Source organism: Rhineura floridana, chromosome 7 (assembly GCF_030035675.1).
Source record: "Rhineura floridana isolate rRhiFlo1 chromosome 7, rRhiFlo1.hap2, whole genome shotgun sequence".
NCBI lineage: Eukaryota > Metazoa > Chordata > Lepidosauria > Squamata > Rhineuridae > Rhineura > Rhineura floridana.
In genome coordinates this window covers 85,046,282-85,063,361 of record NC_084486.1, presented here as the reverse complement: position 1 = coordinate 85,063,361, position 17,080 = coordinate 85,046,282, and the positions used below count along the sequence as shown (strand labels likewise).

Below are 17,080 nucleotides of genomic sequence, written 5' to 3'. Positions count from 1 at the left end.
AGAGAGCCAGTAATAACCACACCATTGCTGCGCCTTCTCTGTTATCTTTTCGGCGCCAGGTAAAAACTTACCTTTTCGCCCAGGCTTTTTAAATTTTGTAAATTTTTAAATATTTTAATTTAACATTTTAAACTTAATATGATCTTAATTTAAATCTCAATGGCAATTTTATTAATGTTTTATAATTGTACTATATATATATATTTTTTCCACACTTGCTCATATTTTAATTGTGATTTTATTTGTTGTACACCGCCCTGAGAGCTTTCTGCTATAGGGCGGTCTAGAAATGTAATTAAATAAATAAATAAAATAAATAAATATATATTTATAAATGAACAAAGGTTTAAAGGTAATCCATGCCAATATGAAATTACTTATAAGCAACAGAACAGCTCTATGTACTGAAACATACAGAAAAAATGGGCTAATAATACTTTACACAGACAAGCTCAACCACACATTGTCTTGACCATATACTTACTATTGCAGAGACTGAGGGGAAGGACTAAAGGCAGAGAGCCTTAATATTTAATTGTGAGGCACAGTCTTAAAGACCCAGTTTTGTAATAAGGAGAGAAAAAGAACAAGGAAGGGGGAAAGGTTACATGTAGATTTGTGGTGAGAGTCAGATTAGAGAGAAACTGGGAAAATACAAAAAGAGAGAAGTGGGAAAGCTGAGATGCAAATATTATGTGGCCTGCTATAGAAGGAAAGCAAGGAGGGAGAAGGCTGAGTTTCTCCATTGTAACATAGGAGTTCACTGCCACAAAATGAGTTACTGGTTCCCAACAGATCTGGTTGTGACTTCTTCTGGGCTTGTGTGGACCCCAGTGACCCCACTCATCAATGGAGACAGCCAAAGTAGTTTCCCTTTACCATAAGGACCTAAATCATCCCTCAACTGGAGAGGCAGACAAGAAAGTATCTCGGTAATTAATTTCCTTTTAAATTTTATTCTGGGTTCTTTAGAAACCTTTCTATTCAGTTAAAGAAGATGCTTTTCCTTTGTTGCTTTTCTGTTCTAAAAACAAATAACAACCACAGTTCAGAGACAAGGGAGCATGGAGAGAAAAGGTTGTAGCAACACCCTAAGTAAAGAAAGAATGAAGCCTGATCCTACGGTCAATCACAGAGGTAGCTTGTCTTGAAATGAGTGACATACATCAGGCTCCTAGAAGCCCCAAGAGTTGAACTGACTGGGAATTTTTGGTGTACCCTGTTCCAGGAAAACCTTATCAGATCGCCTTGCCCAGATTCTAAAAGGGCTTTTTCACAAAGGTCCGGCCTTGGACATGAGCCAGTGTGGTGTAGTGGTTAGAGTGTTAACTAGGACCTGGGAGACGAGGGTTCAAATCCCCATTCAGCCATAAAGCAGACTGGGTGACCTTGGACCAGTCACTGCTTCTCACCTTAACCTACCTCACAGGGTTGTTATGGGGATTAAATTAGGAGGGGAGAACAGTGTACACCACTTTGCGCTCCTAGGAGAAAAAGTGGGATATAAATGCAATAATAAATGAATAAAATGAATGACAAAGGTGAAGAGTTCCTGGGGCATGTCAAGTTCAGCTAATTTGGTGTCATGCTACAGGGTGAAAACCCAGAGTGTCTCTGCCAATACAGATATTTTTGGCAGGGTGCTCTCATCCTTGCTGAAATGGGACAGGCTGGGATTTCTCAGGGAATGCAAAAAGGGAATTAAACACATTGGATATTGGGCCTGGATATGGAATTAATTGGGTCACAGTGTAACCTCCTCCCTGTGACTGGATGTACCTCCAGCTTATACTACTACTGTCGCTCACAGTGGGGCTCCCTCTGATGACCACAATGATACTCTCATTGCTCAGAGTGAAGTCAAATCACATACACAATTCTGGACTTGCGCAGAGCTTCAGCTGACCCAAGCTTCTTGGTAACAAAGGGAGCAAAATATGAGAAGTGGAACAGTTTCACTGGGTGGTTGAATACATAATTCAGCTGAACAGGTCCACTTATCCTAATCAGTATTTATTCCACACTGCACAACTAACCTATTCATCAACATGAGGTTAGAGAAGAGTGAAACTAACCCAGATGTCAAGCGGACGAGACCTCCTTAAACAGACAAATGCTGGTAAAATTTATGAGCAGAAAGTGCTATTCTCAGTGCTGGCATTAAAACATGAAGGGGAATCTTGCCTACCATAGAATCTCTCTTTCCCATGGCCTGAGTGCCAGGTACTTTTTTCTGCTGTCCAAGATGGCATGGAAGTGGCATGGCATAAGCTAGACTGGTAATGGGAATATCCCTCTAAATAAATTACTCTCATCCACCTTGACTTCACTGGTTCTGGGTGAGATCTTGGCAGCAAGAGAAGGTGGGTGCTGGTGGGTGCTAGTGGCTGTGGACTGCAGAGTGTATAATAGTGTGTAACAAACAAATTGGGGCATGTGTGCAGTTCAGTTGTCAATAAAAATAAATGTGTACAGAAAAATAAATAAATGGCACTGGCCCATGATGGGCAAGAGAGGTTGAAGAGGAAAACTGCTTGTCTGCGATTGGGAAGAGCTGAAACATTAGATTTACAAACAGAAATTTGGCAGTTATGCAGGAGATCTCCACTACTCCAAAAAAAGGCTACCCTCCCGGCATTTACACAACTGGTACAAATCACAGACACTGTGCTGTTCAAATTACGACCCTCTTGCCTTCTTAAGGTTCTTTTTGCAGACACAGGAGGCCAGCCATGACTCCCTCCTCTGCCTGCCAAATGTGAAGTACATTCTAATAGCTCCTTGGCCAAGCCATGAAAGTGCTGGGATCAGGAATCTGACTTCCACTTCCTGGGTCACTTGGGAAACCAGCTTTGCCAATTACTTATTCATAAGTCCGAGGCCTGCATGCATGTAGGTAACAAGAAACATGCAACCAACAATGTGCAACTATCTGGATATCAAGTGTTGTTACCCCTCCCTGTGCACAAGGGCCATAAGGAGCAGCCATTCGCAATAAAAAGAATGTCTCCGTGCATAAAGTACTTAACTTGGAGTTGGGACGAAATCTCAGTTCAGCCATGGTCTTGCAACTGGCTTTGAACAGGCCTGAGCTTAGTTTTCCCAAGAGTAAATGGTAAAAATGAACCATACTACTACTGCTGCTGCTGCTGCTGCTGCCACTGCTGTTGCTGCTGCAATGAGGCAGCTTTGCACATGTGTGGGATAAAGATAGGAAGTTCCTTGTTTTGGGTTCACAGTGTTAGAGTGTAACCTTAATGCATTAACCTTGAGAACCCAAAATCCTGACATGGGAATAAAGCTCCAAACAGATTTAAATTGAACTAATTTCCACATATTTAGGTTCAGAGCATCAAAGAGTTTGAGTATTCCTTGTGTCTTTCTAAGATGACAAGAGTCAATAGTTGCTGATGGGATACTGACTGTATAATGTATTCCTTCCTTCCCACTCTAACATCATGCAAAAAATAAACTCGGCTTTAGCCAGATGAAAACAGTACACAGCAGTGGAGTAGTACTGCTAAGATATGGTACCCAGTATCTCTCCAATTACATCAATGCTCTGAACTTCCTTCCATTCCTCAGCATGACCTAGTGGATTTTTCAGGTTCAAATCAAACTGATAAATCTTGGAATATTTCTGTCAGAAAAGTTGCCAAAAAGATTTATGCAGACAGCTGTGTTGATGAGAGGCATCTATATTTGTGTGTGTGTTGGACTCAGACTTCCATCATTCCTGACTATTGTCCATATCCAACAACATCAGGAGGAGCACACGTTCTGCATCCCTGGCCTAGGAGTACAGAGGTCTGTGCTATAATTCATTCCAATGACTTAAAAGTTAGAATCCTTTTTTTATATCAGACAATAGTCAGAATGGCAAGGAGAAGGCTCTAAGGAGCTATTCTAACTTCTCTTGAGTTAGAGGAAATCATTCTCCTCAAATGTTCCTACATATCATTATAGGAATGTTAAATTTCTGCAGTTTGGGACACAAACAGAAGTGATGGAAATGTATTAAGCAGTCTGCATTAAAATGTTTTTCTGAACTTGTACATGGAAAGATTGTTACTACATTATTTACCAATATCTTCCTGAAGAAGAGCTGTTCTCAAGCTCACACACGCTCAAGTAACAAGGATCTAGACTACCAAAAGGAATCAATTCCTTCTTTATATTTATGCATAGATGAAAGAGAAGAGGCTGCCTTGCTGCACATAGTCCTGCTCTGAGATCTAGCCCAGCTGGCACAATACTCAATGTCATTCTCCGTCTGATCTGAGGAATCGGATGCTCTTGAAACATGGGTATATAAGCCCACAGCACTTCCTCTCTGAGCCTCAGTGCTGGTTGGCTTCCTTAACATAAGAAGAGGCACGCCTTGTGCAAAAGAGCAAATGTTCTGCCCTCTGCAAAGGAAAAACAGGGCTGCAGGGCAAGTTAAAAGGTCCTGGCATACTGGGAAGCAGTAACAAAGCGAATCAGAGATTATCCAGAACAATGCAATGTGGTTGGAAAAGGAAGCTTTCAGAGAACAACCCCAGGACATGAAAGGAGTTTAAGAGGGCTGCTTTCTTCAGTACAGTAGAGCAGCGATTGGCCCTTGGTTTAACTGCAAACAAAATCTATCACTTATGGAAGTGAGATGCTGAAGGTAAAGCCAGGTTTCATGTAAGATTAAAAAATGTAAATGTACTGCCTTCAAGTCGATTCCAACTTATGGCGACCCTATGAATAGGGTTTTCATGAGGCTGAGAGGCAGTGACTGGCCCAAAGTCACCCAGTGAGCTTCATGGCTATGTGGGGATTTGAACCCTGGTCTCCCAGGTCATAGTCCAACACTTTAACCACTACACCACACTGGCTCTCCATGTAAGATTAAGCATCCACAAAATGGCTCAGTAAGTGAATCCTACAGACATGTTTGGGTAAAATCTTTTTGTCAGAGTTGAGCACATCCACAATGTGCTGATAGACAATCCTGTGTATTAGGACTATCCACATATCCAGCCACAGCTCATGAGATAAGCTAGAAGCAAGTTATGTTGTGTGCCATTTGAACACAATATTTTTACATGCCAGCAAACATTGGATTTGTTTCTGAAGCTCACTAGAAAACCCAAAATATCACATTAGAACTGGCTCAAAGTAGCACATTCAAAACAGCTTGAAGACTTTCTTGAAATTCAAACAAGCTTGCCTGTCCCTCTTTGAAGTAGGTGCTGTAGGCTTCTTTTAGCCACCTGTAGCTAAAGGTATAATCTGTTGGATCCAGTTAGTTACACTTAAATTTCATTAATTTCAATGGGACGTAAGTCATGACGATCTTTTCACATAGATGTTAATGGGGACTAAGAACAAATAACATAGTCTTAGTCCAACCCGATGTCACTTACAATTTACAGCAATACACTGTGTAACAAACATTTTAGTATTGGCACCTACCAAATGTTGTACTGCCTAGATCAGAAATGGGGAATCTTTTTCAGCTCAAGGGCCACATTCCCTTGTGGGCAATCTTTCGAGGGCCACATAGGAAAGTATCTGAGTCAGACCAGTGGTCCATCTAGCTCAGTACCATCTACACTGACTGGCAGCAGCTCTCTAGGGTTTCAGGCAGGAGTCTCTCCCAATCCCAACCCCAGCTGCAGATGCCAGGGATTGAACCTGGGACCTTCTGCATGCAAGACAGATGCTCTTCCATTAAATTAGTTTGGGCCAGAGGCAAAAGTGGGTGGAGTGCCAGCTGCGACTCATACTTTTGTACAGCAGGCTACACTCCAGCCATGCTACACACACCCACATCTCTCTATCCTCTCCATCCAGGCAAGTGAGACACATTAACACAGTTCAAGGACACATTCCAGCCAGGCAAAAGTAGTTGGGGAGGGTATAGAGTATAGTCAAGGAGGGATATGGCTTGGGGAAAATCTCAAGAGCTGGATATAGGAGGGGGGCTACATTCCACCCCTGGACCAGAGGTTTCCCAGCCCTATCTAGATCCTCTTTTCAGCGCTAGCATTTGATCCAAACATCACAACCATTTATTGTATGGTGATTCAATGTTCCCAATACCCACAAATAGCAGTTTCACAGCTGATCTCTGACATCTATGTATTGCTCCCAGTACTCTATATGGTAACCAATGATGAAGAAGTGCTGCTTGAACTGGGAACAAGATTTCTGTTAAGACTGAACTGGGCCAATGGGGTAGGATTCTATTATCAATACTTATCACTGTCTATTGCTGATGTACTGCATGGTTCCTATGCAATATTAAATCAACTCACCAGTGTCTTGCACATTAAGCATAGCTTCCATTAAATCAGGGATGGCTAACTTGTAGCCCTCCAGATGTTGCTAAACAACAACCCATCAGTCCCAGACAGCACATGGCCAATGGCCAAGAATGAACCTTGTAGCCTGGCAACATCTGGAGGACCACAGGTTAGCCCCTCCACACTTTTCAGTGAGGAGCCATGCTCAATACTGCATTTTTTAAAAGTAAAATTTATTTTATTTCAAGGAAGAAGTTACAAAAAAAATAATTCCCCGGGAAGAACAGTTAAATAAGTATCATAACCATTCAAGCCCTCCTTTCCCTGCCCTACTAGAAAAAAATACAAATTTTTTTGAGGCAAAACCTTACTAGTTCTTCCTCATATTTGTGTGATTTGAGGAAGGAGTGATTAGCCATTGCAATCTCCTGTCAAACTGGTTTCATGGTCTCTCAGCTTTTCCAATCACAACTCTAGAGATTGAAAGAAAAATCTGTCTACAAAGAGCTTTCTCTGTGGCAACCTTCAACTTCTAAGCATTGTCCTAGATGAGAATCTAATGATGTTTCTGTACATCTTAGTGTGAGGAAGTATTCTGACAAGACAGCAGTTCTATACACTAACTTTCAGCAGTTCATCTTGAACTAGTTTTTCAATTTATCCTTCTCAGCCTCTGCCTTTGCCTCTCTCATCTTGAGATTAGATCAGCCTTATGTTTGGATAAGGTCAGAGGAGTAGAGCATCTGACCAATACAGATTCCCTTGTGCTCAGAAAGCCATGCTACATACAAGAGAATTGTGTTTGGGACTTGGGTATAATTCTTGCTCCTTTTAACTGGAAAGTGTATTTAGTTGTAGCCTCTGTAGGCCAGAGGGTACCATTCTGCTCCAGGTGTTTTGTTGTTTTTGCACAGCTGAGTGTTGCCTTCAGCTCCCCACTGACCCCTTTGGACTGTGCTGCCTACCCAACCCCCTAATTCCAGGAAATATGCTCTACTGAGCCTCTGGGATGTCAGCTTCTAACTTAGCATTTCTGAGGATGGTGTGAATCTGTGCAAGTTAAAATGCTCAATGAAGCAAGAGAAGATTAGTAAGAAAATGTAGTCTTGACTCTTGGGTCCTGTATGCTTACTTTCATTTCCCACTTGCAAATGTCTCATTGATTTCCACCACTCGTAGAGGCTAGTTGGTGCCATAACTATGCAATTACAACTAGTACCCCCTTTACGCTACACAAAACAGGAAATTAGAGTGTGGGTGACAGTCTAAGGATGCACAGCAGCTCTAGGTATTTTTTGTTTGCACAGCCTCCCAGTGCTTCCATTTCAAGGGGAGTAGTCTGGAGTCCAAGGAAGGCTGCTTTGACAGACAGCATAAAAGGAGAAAAGGATGAGCACTGGACCAAGTCCCAGCCAGGGTCAACCACTTTTGTTTGTTTTACAGGAAAAAAGACTGGGTGCTTTCAAAGGGGAAGAGAGTGGCTCTGTTTCCTTAAAAAAAACAATGATAGAGGATGCCTAGGTCCCAAAGGCATGCAATTCCCTTCCTTTTATGGGAATGAGACCAACATTTTAGAAGCCAGAAACAGACTGCAGAGGACTGCTGGATCATTCTCCCCAATTTGGATTTTATGCACTAGGTTCAATTTGGCTTTGGTTTTTATTTGAAATGCTAAAACAAAACAAAAATAGAAGCACTTGGGAAAAAGAGGAGGAAGAGAGCCAGGCCCAGACAGACAAGTGGACTTCCTTATAGAGTTTTCCACAAAAAGTACTGCATATAGTTTCTCCTTCATATGCAGAGCAATTTCAGCAGTGGAATTTTTAGGTGAGAATTACTATTATTCAGGTTCTACTCAAGAGAACATGAAAAAGGTTAGATGATGAGTCTAACAAAAAGTAATTTCTGTTAGAATGTATGTTATATTAGTAAGTACTAGGAAGGGGTTTGCTGCCTACTTCTGATCTGCTTGAATTCTGAGAGTCCGGCTTTCTTTGTTGATCTGTCCTTTTTTTGCTCCCGTTTGCTTTCGCAGTTGCTGATCCTCTGATTTTTTTAAAGGAAAAAAATGCAATTTTTAATGAAAATTATTATGAAAATGCTTATGCTGTTTCACCTTTTTTTCTATTTACATATCAATTAGGCAGATAATCACCTAAAATTGGAGGGAGATTAATGGATGTAAATGGCAGTCATTATCATCTAGACAGCAGTTAAGAATGCATCAGTTTAGAGGAAGCCAATTACAAAGACAATAAGTAGAATTTGGAACAGATTTTTTTAAACAAACCATAACAATGACAGCCATAGAATCATAGAATAGTAGAGTTGGAAGGTGCCTATAAGGCCATCAAGTCCAACCCCCTGCTCAATGCAGGAATCCAAATCAAAGCATCTGTCCAAATCAAAGATGGCTGTCCAGCTGCCTCTTGAATGCCTCCAGTGTCAGAGAGCCCACTACCTCTCTAGGTAATTGGTTCCGTTGTCATATGGCTCTAACAGTTAGGAAGTTTTTCTTGATATCCAGTCGAAATTTGGCTTCCTGCAACTTGAGACCATTATTCCGTGTCCTGCACTCTGGGACGATCGAGAAGAGATCCCGGCCCTCCTCTGTGTGACCACCTTTCATGTACTTGAAGAGCCATGACCTGCCGCAAGAAATCAATGCCAGTCCGAAAAGACAGCAGATTCTCAGATTATGTTGAAATCCAGTACTAAACCTGATTTAGCAGATATTCTTCTCTGTCCCTAGTAAGTACTTCCTAGAACTCTCCCCTCAGAAGCTATGAAATTCTATACCAGTTCTTTTATGGTTCTTGCAACCAAAACATCAGAGCAGATTTTCACAGATTGTACAATTGTTTGCATGCACACTTAGTAAGCTGAATACGGTGCACTATCCTAGTGAAAACATTTATGCAGATTAACTACAGGAGAGGTATTCATAGCACAAGACCATTGCTGTACATTATTTGGCAATATTACAGGCAAGTTGCTGTTCACAGTAATCTTCTACAACAGAGCAATGAGCCCTTTTCAGCCTAAGAGTTACATTCCTTTGTGGACAACTATCTACAGGCGGCATGCCAGTGGTGGGCAAAGCTAGAGGCAAGAGTTGGCCAAGCAATGGATATGAATCTGATTCTAACCTATGTACAGACTCTCCTCTTTGCATTTCTATAACATTTAACCAAGGCTGCTTCCGCTCTCAACACTTATAGTGGAATAGCCCCATGTTGCTTATTTATTTATTTATTTATTTATTTATTGCACTTGTATACCGCCCCATAGCCGAAGCTCTCTGGGCGTTCACACACTTTTTACAGTGCATCTACATGATATCTGCCTCATTTTTTCCTTGTTCAGCTTCCTTTGTTTGTTTTGTTTTTTATAGTTCAGAAAATCTGGGGGGGGGGTTACTTAATGGAACAGCTGCAGATGCTTCATGCCATTAATATTCCAATTTACAGCCTGTACAGATTGTGCCACCATTTTCTAGATCAAGGGTTCCCAAACTGTGGTCTGTGGACCATCCATGATCTATGAGCTTCATTCAGGTGGTCCACGGCATGCCCACGTTAAATATTCATATAGATTTTTAATTGTATTTTATTGCTTCTTTTATTTCTTATACTGCATTTTATTGTATTGCGGTTGAAAGTCTAGGGAACACAAATTGTAATACAATAAAATACAATCTAAGAAATGTCATAAAATAATATAATAAAATCATACAGCATCTAGCAGAGCACATTACAATTGCTACAACAGGCAGAAAAGTCATTAAGTGGTCCACCAAGACCATCAGCAATTTTTAAATGGTCCGAAAGGGCACCTTTCAACCAAAAATAATAATAGATTAAAATAATCATCTCCAAGCAAGGCTTTTCACAGAAGGTCTAGGTAAAGAAATGGGATTTAAAGAACTTCCAACAGCAAAGCAAAGTAGGGACTGGAAGAAAAAATGTGTATTATTATGGCTCACATGCCACTGGAAACCCAGCACCATGTTTTAGCTCAGTTCTTTTATGTGGTACACAACAGCTGCTCTTTCTCCAGAAGAAAACCTGGATAGACAAATGTTCACCCCTGGGCACCATCAGGGCTAAGTCCCAAATACATCATTCCATAGTGGTGTACTGCCATAGTGTCTGGGGATTCAAGGCTTAGGCCATCCTAGAGGAATGGATATTTGAGAGACAACGTAACCAGATATCCCGGGGCTCTATCAAGGTATGTCAAAATGAATACATAAATGGCAAAAGATTATGGCAGAATTCACTCTCTGCACTTCTGAGCCAGCTACTTGCCTCTCAGCTTCTGTTCACTGTTATAGTTACAGGAAGATCCCTTTGACGCATACAACAGGGATGCATTATAAAGCATGGCCTGTGGAGATATTTTCTTGTTGCTGCTTCACCAAGAAGGAGCAGGAGCAGCAACAACATGAAAAATTGAACTCCCTGAAGCAGGAACATCTCAGCACTGACACTGTTGTGATAGATCAGGTCTCACCTACTATAATGAGACTTCAATCAGTGCTGCTGGCAGTATTGCTGGGTCAGCTCGGCAGGTGACCAGATATGCACAATGTGGAACAGAGGGGCTAGCACTTTATTTTTTTTTCAATTAATTTTTATTCTAATTTTCAAAACCAAAATAATACAAAAAGAAAACAACACAAATCAATAACTAATACAATACAAAAAAAATACATATATATAAAAATATTGACTTCCGATTTGTCATAGTTCAGCTATAAATCTATAATATATAACAAACCTATCTCTTAATAGATTATAAAATCACCTTCCTCCAGCAGTTATCTTAGTTGGTTTCAAATCTCATTAACATCATATCATTTTAATATTCCACAAAAAGTCAAAGAGAAGTTTCCAATCCTTGAGATATATCAATCAATTTTTTTCCTAAATAAACATGCCAATTAATCCAGCTCATCAAATCTACTAAATCCAGTAATTTCAAAACACTATAATTCAACTATAAATCTATAATATATAACAGACCTATCTCTTAATAGATTATAAAATCACCTTCCTCCAGCAGTTATCTTAGTTGGTTTCAAATCTCATTAACATCATATCATTTTAATCTTCCACAAAAAGTCAAAGAGAAGTTTCCAATCCTTGAGATATATGTCAATCAATTTTTTTTCTAAATAAACATGTCAATTAATCCAACTCATCAAATCTACTGAGTCCAGTAGTTTCAAATCGCTCTTCTGTCATTATCCATATTGGGTCCATCTTCCATCTTTACGCACCCAAAAATCTTGCTGTCATAGTCATATAATAAAAGTCTGATAGGAATTTCCTCCATCACAGATATTTTCTTACCATCAAATCCAAACGTAACACTGAAGTATTGTTTCAAAGCCGCATCTCTGCTCCTCTTTTCCACATGATACACTAGTACATTTCTTGAAGGTTTTTCCATTGACACAAAACAGGGATTAATTCTATTAACTTTCTCCATTTCAAGTTCCATCAAATCCTTCCAGTCCAGGAATTTTTTTGAACCGATAATATCTTTATCTCCAGTCTCTTCAATTCCTTCAGAGACAGCGCTGTATTCCAAACTGTAATATTTATCTCCAGGATCCGTCACAACCAGGAAATCCAAATCTTTTTTCGTGTCCATATTTAAGCCAATCTCCATAGATTGAACCTTGCCTTTAATTTCTCTTTCATCCTTTTTTTGTTTTCCAGATCTATCTTTATTCTCCTTTCTCATAGAATCCTGAGTTTCTTTCAGCTCCTGTCTCATTTCATGAAATTCAGTTCTCCACGCTTGTCTATTATTTCTCAGTTCTTGTTTTATTGAGTTAATCCCATCCATTATTTTCTGAAGCATGTCTAGAAATAAAGTCCCTTCTTGTACATCCATGATCTTCTTAATTGCCATTCTTAAAACCAAAAGAACAAAACTCCTTCAATTTTCAATGTCCCAAGCAAAGAGCAGTTTATTTCTTTATCCAGTTACAAAGGAGTTAATCTTTCCAACCAACTAACGTCACACGCTAGACAGTCCTTATCTCTTAAATGTCCAGAAATGCAAAAACAGCTTTTAGTTCACAGCGTTCAAATAACTAGAAGCAGAGAGAATGAGCAGATTCGTCAACAACAACAACAAAAAAGTAGATCAGAAAAAATAGTCCCTTATATATATTACACAAAAGTCTTGTAAATCAAAAAGATTTCTTATCTCTCCCAATCAGAAAGCTCTCATCCGTTGTAATCTTTAAAACACAATTTTCCATGTCAGCTTTTTGCAATAAATAAAAAAAAAAGATAAGCTATTTATATTTTCTTCCCCCTTAGTTCCGTAAATAAAGAAGGAAAGTCTTACCTCATAATTGCTGTTACTTTGACAAATCTCTTTAGCTATATAGATAAGAAAATGATAAATGTAGACAGGAGGTTTGCCTGCTAGTCCGTTAAAAAAAAACGGGTCACTTATCCAGCTGAGCTAGCATAAAATCCTCGCTCTGTCTGAACTGCTGGAAGACAGACAATTCTGACGAATTCCAGGCTCCAACAATCAAAACAAAACTATGTGGCAGATCTCACGCTTCTTCCTTATCCGGAAGAAATCATCCCCAGTCAGAAAAAACCCTTCTGACTGAATTTAAAACTGGATAAGTTTCATCCAAGACGGGAGCCCGTCTCAGAGGCAGCACAGGCGGAGGGATCCTCCTGGGAAGTCCAGGGGCTAGCACTTTAGAATACATCCAACATGCATTCAGTGCCCCAGAGAATAGCTAGTGCCAATACTCAAATGAGATGAGAAACTTTAAATTTCCCTGGTCCTGGTTTTTTTTAAAATGTATCTATTGAGTAATAGATACAAGTCTTACTTGGAGTAGACCAACTGAACTTCATAGACATGAGTAACTTCAGTTTATTAATTTCAGTGGGTCTTCTCTGAGCAGGACTTAGTTGAATATAGTCCACTGGCCCAAACTCACTTTGATAGTCTGTATGAACCCTGGCCCCTCCTTTACACAAAGGTCTTATGAACCACATGGGCTCCATTGCTGCTGTTCTGCTACTCCGGCATTGGCTGATTTTGTGGCTTTATTTTATTATTTTAATTGTGGCTGTACTTATTTTAATTGTGATATTTTTGTATCCCACCCTGGGACCATTTGGTGATGGGCGGGCTATAAGTACACATAACAAGCAGGCAAACAAACAAACCCCAATCTCCATGAAACATACAGAGCAAACAGCTCTTGTTTTCACTTGTATGCTTCCTGGGTGGGGAGCGGAAAATGGGACAAGCATTCCCTACCTTAGTAGCTTTGAAATGTTCTTAAACTATATAGGGGGGGGTGAGTTTGAGGTTTACTCCCTGTTGCTTTTCCTTCTACCTTTTATTTCATCTACGGCCTCCTTTAGCAGGTTAGGAATGAAAAAAAAATTGCTTTTTCTGTTATACATCTTATATGAGAGTTTGAATAAAAATGTCAGAAGAACTAACCTATAGTACTGGGTTAAGTATAGCTGCATTCATGTAAGACATGCAAACAAAAAACATTTACCAAAATAGTTTCTGTAAAGTCAAACAAGTGCCGCATTAAGAAGGTGGTCTCTGTTAGGATTTCAGCAGAAAAAAATTATATTTTCCTTTGTCCTCTTTGAGAGCCAGTGGCATTGTGGTTAAAGTGTTGGACTACGACCTGGGAGACCAGGGTTTGAATCCCCACACAGCCATGAAGCTCCTTGGGTGACCTTGGGCCAGTCACTGCCTTTCAGCCTCAGAGGAAGGCAATGGTAAACCACCTCTGAATACTGCTTACCATGAAAACCCTATTCATAGGGCCGCCATAAGTCGGAATCAACTTGAAGGCAGTCCATTTCATTTTCAAGCATGATTGCACGAGAGTAAATCCCATTGAACTCAGTAAGTATGCAAATGATCAAACCTGCCGTCCCCTCCTCTCTCCCATCACCTCCCTTTTGCCCCTTTCCTCCCCCTTCCTTCACCCCTCCCAATCCCCTCCTTCTGCTCCCCTCTCCCCCTTCCCTCTTCTCCCCTCCTCCTCCTCCTCCCCCCCCCATGGTCAGTTTTACCTATCCTAGCCATGACTGCACAGGAGTAAATCCCATTGAACTCAATAAGCATGCAAATGATCAAACCTGCCCTCCCCTCCTTCCCCTCTCTTCTTCCTTCCTCCTCCTTTCTTCCTCTCCTCCCCTCTTCCTTCTCCCCTGCCCACTCCAGGCTTCCCTCCCCATAGTCATTTTTACCTATCCTAAGCATAACTGCATGGGAGTAAATCCCACTGAACTCAATAAACATGCAAATGATCAAAGTTGTTCAGTGAGCTTCATGGCGAAGCAGAGTTCTGAACTTTTAACCACTACATCACACTGGCTCTAATGTGATAATATGGTGAAGAGGAGGGATGGGGGAGAAATTGGATTCAGTTCGCATTTAAAGCCGAATTTATAAAATTCACACTTTCTGAAACAAAATGAGAACCGAAACACAGTCATTCTTCAAAATTCGCACTTATCCAAATTTTGTGATGCAGTTCTCCAACCAAGCAATATTTACAAAAATGCATTTATTAGGGGAAAGTGTGCACAAAATAAATATATTGGTGAATAACATACCAAAATGCATTAGATAAGGATAAATTGCTTGCAAAAATGTGTACATTTGTCAAAACTGCATATAAAAATGGATAAATCTGCACTAAAATGCTTAAAATTTTCATGAGGTTTTTTTTTTTTAATGCAAATTGCTGCAGAAATGCGAAGAACCAAATTTAAGATTACAAAAGTGAGAAACTGGGGGAACCAAAATTGACAGATCATTCCACCCCTAGTGAACAGTTTTGTCAGCTTCATCAAGAGGGACTCTGAACTGAACCGACATATGCTCCAGTAAAATATGCATGATTCCGCCATTTTGAAGAGCAGGCCATAGCTCAGTGATAGAACATCTGCTTTGCATGCAGAATGTGCCAGGTTCAATCACCAGCATATCCAGGCGGGGCTGTGAAAGACCCCTATCTGAAATCCTGGAGAGTGCTTCCAGGTGCTGAGCCAGATGGACGAATGGTCTAACTTAGTATAAGGCAGCTTTCTATGTTCCATTTTGAGAGAATGACCCCAGCTGTTTCATCTATGTTCTAATGCAACCTTTGGATCCCCAGATGTTGCTGGACTATAATACCCATCATTCCTGACCACTGTAGCTGTAGTTTGATCATTGAAAAAATTTAACTAGGGCCGGAGAGTTTGCTTCCTAAAAAAATAGGAAATTTGAGCTTCATAATGGGACTATGTCCTTTAAAAAAAACCCTTTAAAGGGGGTTTCAAAGTTGCAGGGTGAAAAAAGGGCAATAAACCCCAAGGTAAGAAACAGATTTTGAACCATAAAACAGGTTGTTTCAGATGTTCAGGACCTTTAAAAGCTCCACCAGGAAGAGAAACTGTGGGCAGGAGCTACATACAAAGGATTTCATGAAAAACCTCCTTTTTGTAAGAACAGCTATAAACATGCTGAGATCTTTCTCCAATTGCCTTTTCAGACTGCATCACCCAAGGACACAAAGCTTACAGGCAACTTTCTTCTTACAGCAAATATCCAGAAGAGAGTATTTGTCCCTCCATACAGGCCTCTTTTTTCTTCATCTTGTATTTAACTTTTGTATTGAATACAAAACGGTTGGGTACAGATGTGCATGAGTTGAGTGGTGAGTCCTTTGGTAAAGGATATTAACCATATTTTGTACAGTCATAGGGCTTGTCCACACTGGAATTTAATGTGGAACTGAAGTTGCCTGTGCCTCTTTTTTTTTTTCAGTGTCCACATGACATCCTCCTAAGCCAAGTGGCAGCCCACACTTTCCCCCTGCTAAATTCTGATTTTCCCAATCCACGGATAATCCAATAATGGAAGAAAAGCAAAAATAAAAATAGCATGTTACTTACATGCGTGGTGATGATTTGCTGATGCTGTCTATCACCACACCCCCTACTTCCATTTTGTTTCTATGAGCCCAAAGGAAAGGGTACAGCCTGCCTTTTTCTGTCAGCTGTTGCTGAAGGCCTGTTTGCGGTCTTTTTATTTTAAAAACAGCTCTTCTGGCAGAATTGCTCTTGAACAAAACAGCTGTGTTAAAAATAAAAATAAATTTTGCACTTGCAGGTACAGGAGGTGAGAAAGCAAAAGGAGGGGGGGGAAGGAAGTGGCAGCCTTTCACTCAAGCAACTCCAAACCCTTGCCTGGCTTGGAGTGACACACATTTTTAATTATTATTTTTGAATGCTCTTTTGTGTAAATCTGGTTTATCAAAAATCTTATATTTCAAAAATAAATTAAAAATGTTTAAAGGCATGTACATGCACACAGGCAAAAAATATCCACATGTGCCCACAATGGACCTCAAGCTTTCAGAACTTACGGTGGATGGGGAAGTACTAATTGAGGGGAGCGGACAACACCCAGCACAAATACATCCCATCAAGTACTGCCCACTAGTGTGGACAAGAAACAAGAAGACAGATTTTGGAGGCATATAACTGAAAGACCTCATGCGTGGATGAAGGCGTATAAACAGAAACAGCGACCTACATACGCATTAACACCCTAATGTGGACACAGCCACACAGGCCTCTCTTCAGGGTCAACCACAGGCGAAACTGCATGTTCCCATTTGCAAATGTCTCTGGCTATTTGCAATGTTAACATAACAGCCCCTATGATGTCACAAAGCCACTTCCTACCCCAGCCCTTCACCAACCAGATGCCCTCCAGATATTTGG

The 17,080-nt window shown here is 40.4% G+C and overlaps 1 protein-coding gene across 4 annotated transcripts in view; it reads right to left on the bottom strand.

Annotated features, from left to right (window-relative positions):
- The window catches only part of SEMA4G (semaphorin 4G), a 136,838-nt gene that overhangs the window by 37,020 nt on the left and 82,738 nt on the right, over window positions 1–17,080 (bottom strand). The window lies entirely within an intron of this gene.